The sequence below is a fragment of the Convolutriloba macropyga genome, chromosome 11 (genome assembly GCF_964194025.1).
Source record: "Convolutriloba macropyga chromosome 11, txConMacr16.3, whole genome shotgun sequence".
NCBI classification, from domain to species: domain Eukaryota; kingdom Metazoa; phylum Xenacoelomorpha; order Acoela; family Convolutidae; genus Convolutriloba; species Convolutriloba macropyga.
Window position 1 is genome coordinate 45,402,665 of NC_134478.1, and position 7,154 is coordinate 45,409,818.

Consider the following 7,154-nt stretch of genomic DNA (forward strand, 5'->3'; position numbering starts at 1 on the left):
ACATTCAAAATATAGTAGTCTAGTATTTGTTTAACGGATATAATCAGGCCAACTAAGAATGTTAGTTGAACATAGGCGTATAACACACCTCAGAATCGACATGAACAGTAACCTTCCTACATTCAACGTGGACACTGCATCTGATCGCTTTGCTGGTCAAAAAAAAGATAAACACATTTTATTGCCATCAAGCCTACGATTGTGAGTACAAATGGCGGTTGGAGCAAAAATATTACTTGTAGCATTAAATGCAACAAGAACTTACGCCTATAAAGGCCCAACTTACGATTTAAGTCACAGGTTTTGGTTTCTTTACAACACATTAACCACAGACTCAGAAACGACTAGATGAATAGTAGTTTTCCTATATCGAACATGAACAAGGCATCTTATCACTTTGCTGGTAAAAACGTTGATGAACTAATTTCATTGCTCTCAAGCTTACCATTGAGTACAAATGGCAGATGAACCGTCAGTACAACTTTTGGAAATTAATGCATCATGAACTCATGCAAGTAAAAGCTCTGATAAAGAATAAGGTAAATCAGTCACAGGTTTTCTTTTCTTTATAAGACACTAATTGGCTCCTTGCCTAGCAGCAAGTATTTATACACAAATATGAATGACAATGGCAGTGCAGAAAAAAACTTTTGATCAACTCATTCCCATTTTGAGAAAACTTTTGAATGTATCAGAAGTTCAGGCCTAGAACTGTCCGGCCGCAAGAAATGTGAATTTGGAACAAAAAAAATTCTGGAACAATACGAGTTATTGAAACGAACACGTTATTGAAATAAAGAAGCAACTTTTTCATGGTCAGCAACGAGTTGGCAGAAATCATAGTAAAGCAGAGACAAAAGAGTGAGACCCAAAACAAGAACTGTGCAGTAGTCCAGGAACAATTTGACATCCTAGAGTATACAATTCGCTTTTTGACAGACTGTGATTAAAAGCTTCACTTAAACCATCAATTTTGACTTTGACACCGCAGTAGCTCTTCTTTTCTCACTCTACTCTGTCAAGAGCCACATAGATGCACTCTCCAGCTGCAGGTTCAGTTTAAAGAAATCTATACCGACTCTGACAGAAACTTTTACCTATGTCGCTATTCCCCAAAGATTTACTAGTGGCAATTCTCGATGTAGGAAGTAAACAATACAAGGCTGCTTGTAAATTTTCAATGGCATTACCGATTTGTGACTGGCTAACTATGACGCAAGTTGTCTCAGAGATGAGATCATGGTTGATCATACCATTAGCATGGCTTCAAAACGTTTTTTCCGTATATAGTGTGCAAAAGAAACCATGCCACATCCTGAGCATCGGAAGGCAATTAAGTGGAACAAATTATTTCCATTACGCTTTTTGCAAGCCAGTTTGAGCAATGTTTGGAATCGTCAAGACACCAAGTTTGCCATCCAGCAGAAGCTACGCAGCCCATCAATGGGTCTCGACATGATAATTTGTTTTTCGATGCATCAATTGAAGCCATCCGAGAATGTGAGACTGAAGTGAACTTCCTACCGAACCAAGCTCCAGCACGAAACCTAGGGTACAATATATGGCAACTTCAGCAACAGAAAATTGTGGTCTCCGAAAAACTTCCATAGACATAGCCGATCCAACGGAGAGCTAGATTTTCCCAGGATGCAGGATTTGTATTATGACCATCGAAAGCGATTACCAGCTCCCAGGCCATATAAGAAAACTCCGCGCAAATCTCAAATCGCAACGAAATACTAGCAAAAAGAGTTCAAGTGAAGTTTGCGGATCCTGTTGTGAGTTTATGCGAAGCGAGGTACCATCAACTGACTGCTCGGCTTACTTTGAAGCAAGAAAGACAGCTGTTTTGAACTTTTACAGTCAGAAAAATCATATTTAATCCTGTGGTAACAAAATCAGAACCTCCGGAATTCTGCTAAGACTAAAGCTCATAAAAAGACCATGTCCCAACAACCTTGTATGAATTAGTTAGGTTCCTATATCCTGAGTCAGCTATCACTCAGGCTGACTGTCATTGTCTTTCTCACAAAATTGATACTTCGTATTATCAGACAGCTTGTTCCCTTATCCTTAAAATATGACAATAACACAAAAAGTTGCTAAAACAGTTATTGGCGTGCGTTAAAGTCCAATTTGAAGAGGAAATCAAATCTAAACAGAAAAAGAAGTTTCATATTTTCTGACCAAATTCAATCATTTCGACTGAGACCAGAATCAAATCTTAACTTGATTGCTGATAACATAGACCTCAATGCTATCACTCCATCCATGACTAAATCAATGCAATCCCTTTCCAGTTCTCCTTCCATCAAAAATTAATTAAAAAAGTTCACAATACTGACGTATTTAACCATAACACCTGAAGTTTTATAAGGACAAAATATTCTGGACCGTAATCTCAAAGTATTCATATGGACCAATTTTTGAGTAAACTGAATTGGATTAGCACATTGTGGCAAAGAACAAATTTAAAAAAAGGTTGGCCCAAAGATGGACAACAACGCAGAGCAGTCCCGAAATTTTTCTCAGAAGAAGCGGAGAGTCATGTAGACGCAATGAACTATCCAAAATTTTTTTATTCCAAAAAAAATGTTAATCGGTTTATAATTGGAATTTTATGTTAAGGAAGGTATATGAAGTAATCCAGGCTCAATCACTAACTCAGATAGTATTTCTACAGTAAAGTTAAGAATTTGAAAATCAGAATACTTCCTTTTATATCTAAAAAAGCACTTCTGAGAGAAAAACTTGAAAGATTTTCAACCCAGGTTCAACTGTTTTCCCCTCTCGGAATCCTGAAAAACTTAACAGAACTAAACAGGCAGAAAATTAAAGAACAGTTGAACCCATGTGGATATTTATTTGCGATATCAATCGAAGGCATACGTTAGTTGCCATTCAGCTCTAGGGTTGTTAACTTTGATAAAATAACGCTGGCTAGTGTACCACTTTCTTAACCAGTGCGGTTTTGGTAAGACAAGGATCATTGTTTTAGTATCCAGCTTTCGATAATCTGTTGACTTTGTATTCAAATCGAATATTTCATATTATGAAGGCTTCAACATTCCGCCTCCCATGAAGTATATCCAACTTTTCAGATCCCATGATGAGTAGTAGTAGATGTTCGAGAAGTGTGTATAAGTCGTGTCAATGCCAACTTTCATTGGGTCAATCAACCCTTGGAAAGGATCCGAAAGTCCCCAAACTTTGTTGAGATGCGTGTTGGATATAGCAGCGAGTTGAATGAAGAGCATGATTAGCCATTTATAGTAAAGGAAAGTGTATGCAGTACAGTGCCAAAAACGAGAGGAGGGCACTTCTTCAGGCGACTTGCTGGAGTCGCCTGGAGAAATGATTCGTTTGCTTGGAAGAAGCCCTATCCCACCTTCTCTGGCTCGATGAGGTATGAGCCTGTATACCCACGCAACTATGCAGAAAGGGAAGAGAAGGATGGTCATCAATGTTGGGTAAAATCAGATCTTGATATCCATGATCCTGGCCTCATTGTGACTGATGGCAGAACTCTTGCGCCGTGGCATGTAGACGGTGTGCCACCCATGCCTGTCGTTGCAACGCTTATTCCAAAAACAAATGTTAATCGGTTTATAATTGGAATTTTATGTTAAGGAAGGTATATTAAGTAATCCAGGCTCAATCACTAACTCAGATAGTATTTCTACAGTAAAGTTAAGAATTTGAAAATCAGAATACTTCCTTTTATATCTAAAAAAGCACTTCTGAGAGAAAAACTTGAAAGATTTTCAACCCAGGTTCAACTGTTTTCCCCTCTCGGAATCCTGAAACACTTAACAGAACTAAACAGGCAGAAAATTAAAGAACAGTTGAACCCATAAGGATATTTATTTGCGATATCAATCGAAGGCATACGTTAGTTGCCATTCAGCTCTAGGGTTGTTAACATTGATAAAATTAACGCTAGCTGGTGTAACACTTTCTTAATCAGTTCGGTTTTGGTAAGACAAGGATCCTTGTTTTAGTATCCAGCCTTCGATAATCTGTTGACTTTGAATTCAAATCGAATATTTCATATTATGCAGGCTTCAACATTCTTTCTACAGTAAAGTTAAGAATTTGAAAATCAGAATACTTCCTTTTATATCTAAAAAAGCACTTCTGAGAGAAAAACTCTAAAGATTTTCAACCCAGGTTCAACTGTTTTCACCTCTCGGAATCCTGAAAAACTTAACAGAACTAAACAGGCAGAAAATTAAAGAACAGTTGAAGCCATGTGGATATTTATTTGCGATATCAATCGAAGGCATACGTTAGTTGCCATTCAGCTCTAGGGTTGTTAACTTTGATAAAATAACGCTGGCTAGTGTACCACTTTCTTAACCAGTGCGGTTTTGGTAAGACAAGGATCATTGTTTTAGTATCCAGCCTTCGATAATCTGGGTGTATGCAGAACTAGAAAACTAATTTTGATTGGTTGCCAAAGATGATTATCCTCTAACTTTTAGTTCACTAGGTGAGTGTAATTGTTGTCTGAGGTGGTCTGGCTGTCATGTTCACAGAACGCAATAGTTGCCATCACGAAACAACTTCAAAATCTTTTCTTGCACTTATTTTGTGATAAACTTTTAGAGAACCACTGTCTATCAAGTATTTTCAACTAATTCCTAGAATCGCTTCTCTTAGGGCTCAGGAACTACACCCAAGGTTTTACAGGCCTTATAGGTGATTGCATTGATGAGCCCCTGATACCAACCACTTGGACGTGAGCCGTCGGTAACATAGTCTGTTTTCGCGATTAACTATTTGATTTAAATGCTTGATTACTGAATTTAAATTAGACTGAAAATAAATTTGATTTTTGAGAGAGTGTAAATTTACGTCGAAGAAGTCAAAAATGATTCTACAAACGGCACGTGTCTTTAAATTATGCGACATCAAATTACTTTGTATTCAAATCGAATATTTTATATTATGTAGGCTTCAACATTCCGCCTTCCTTGAAGTATGATCAGCCATTTATAGTAAAGGAAAGTGTATGCAGTACAGTGACAAAAACGAGAGGAGGGCACTTCTTCAGGCGACTTGCTGGAGTCGTCTGGAGATTCAATTCCTTGGAAGAAGCCTTTTCCCACCTTCTCTGGCTCGATGAGGTATGAGCGTGTATACCCACGCAACTATGCAGAAAGGAAAGAGAAGGATGGACATCAATGTTGGGTAAAATCAGATCTTGATATCCATGATCCTTGACTCATTGTGACTGATGGCAGGACTCTTGCGCCGTGGCATGTAGATGGTGTGCCACCCATGTCTGTCGCTGCAACGCTATTTGCTAGTTTCAAGATCTGGTTTGTTATCCAAAGGTCAAAGTTTTCTCGCTTGAAGACAAGGATGTCGAGTCGACTTGAAGATTTGGTTGATGATACCTACAAAGAGCAGAGAAGAACTATCTTCTTTGCTGAGCATCGAGTTGGCGAAACATTGTACTTGCCCTGGTTGGCGAGTATAATGATTTCTGCGAGCTTTCTGGCTGATAAAGATGAAGAGAGGAGACGGTTGTACTTCAACCAACGTTATAAGCCATCTTGCTTCTAAGGTAATTATCTCTGTATACTAAGTAAACTATTTTTACGTTGCTCGCTGGCGGCAAGTAAGCAATTAGACACCATTGCAGGTGAGTTATTGCAGGAATTAAGTCAGTCAAATGATTGGAAAAGGAGTAAGAGCAATAAAAACACGCGAATAACTCTGAAATAAGTGATTGTGAGCGTAAACTAAATACTCATTTTTAAGAGAATTCTATCCACTGTGACAACTTGAAATTTGTGGCCACTTTAAGTTGGGGGCCATTTTAATACCTTAAAATTCGACCTTTTCGGAAAAACTTGTGTCAACTTTTGAATTCTTAACATAAGCTAAGTCTATTTGGCCTACGGGCTGATATTAAAACCAGGTAGCCGCTGAACTAAGACTTTGAATAACTTCCATAACTTCGAAAATTTTTGCAATAAAATGGAGTAAAATTTCTAATAATTTGGCTCTTTTCCTAGTTCTTGAAACATAATAAAGTAGAAACTTCTACTGTACTGGGTTCTTCTAATCCATTTGCAATTATTTGCGGACTTTGACTGTTGAGTGGAAGCTTCCGAAGTTTCACTACTGGTCGCATCAGCTCTCCACCTGTTGTTTTAGAGTTGACAACTCGAATCAAGTTGTTGTTCCCACTGTATGATTCAATGATTCCACCAAGATTCCATTGTAAGGTTGGTGGATTGTCCTCTGTAATGAGTACCAGGTCATCTTTGCTCATCCCTGAGTCCCTCGATACCATTTCTTCCTGATCTGAAGGGATTCAAGATAGCCTCTAGACTATGATTTCCAGAATGAGAGTTTCATCTTTTCCAGCAGTCTGTAACGTTCTGGTAACTTTTTTTCATCTTGAGGCTCACTTCGTCGTTTGTTGAGTCCTAGGAGGGGTTTTCAGAAAGGAAGCGGCTGGAGTCAGTGCTTTCATATCACATCGATCACTTGACATCTCACTGAGAGTTCGGAAATTGAGAATTCCTTCTATTTGAACGAGGTATGTGTTGAATTCCTCCATGGTTGGTACTTGTGTGCCAACTGCACGTCTAAGATGATGCTTCATCCGTTTAACTGCCGCCTCCTATAATCTTCCGAAGTGTGGAGAACGAGAGGTGATCGTTACCCAGTCCATGCTTCACTGCGAAACATAGTTGAAGATTGATTCATCGGATTCTTTGCGTTCGAGGAGGGCTTGTAGTTTCATGATTTCATTTCGAGCACCAATAAAATTTGTACCAAATTCCGTGAACAGTCGTTCAGGTGTTCCTCTTCAGTGTGTGAATCGCTTCAGCGCAGCAATGCATGCAGTTTGTGTTAGATCGGTGACTGTTTCTATATGAACTGCTTCGGTAGAGAAGCATACAAAAATAGCAACATATGTCTTCTCTTTCAGTTTTGTCTTGATTGGTACGGCAAAATCAAGTCCTGTATGTGTGAATGGGATTCCTGGAGTGATTCATTCCTACGGTAGGTCAGCCATGACTTGAATTGAATTAGTTGCAGCGAATACAAGCTTTGATGACGTCCTTCGCCAAGTTTCGTCCATTGATTATTCAAACTTCTTCACGACTTGCATTGAGAGTGAGGAGGCCCCC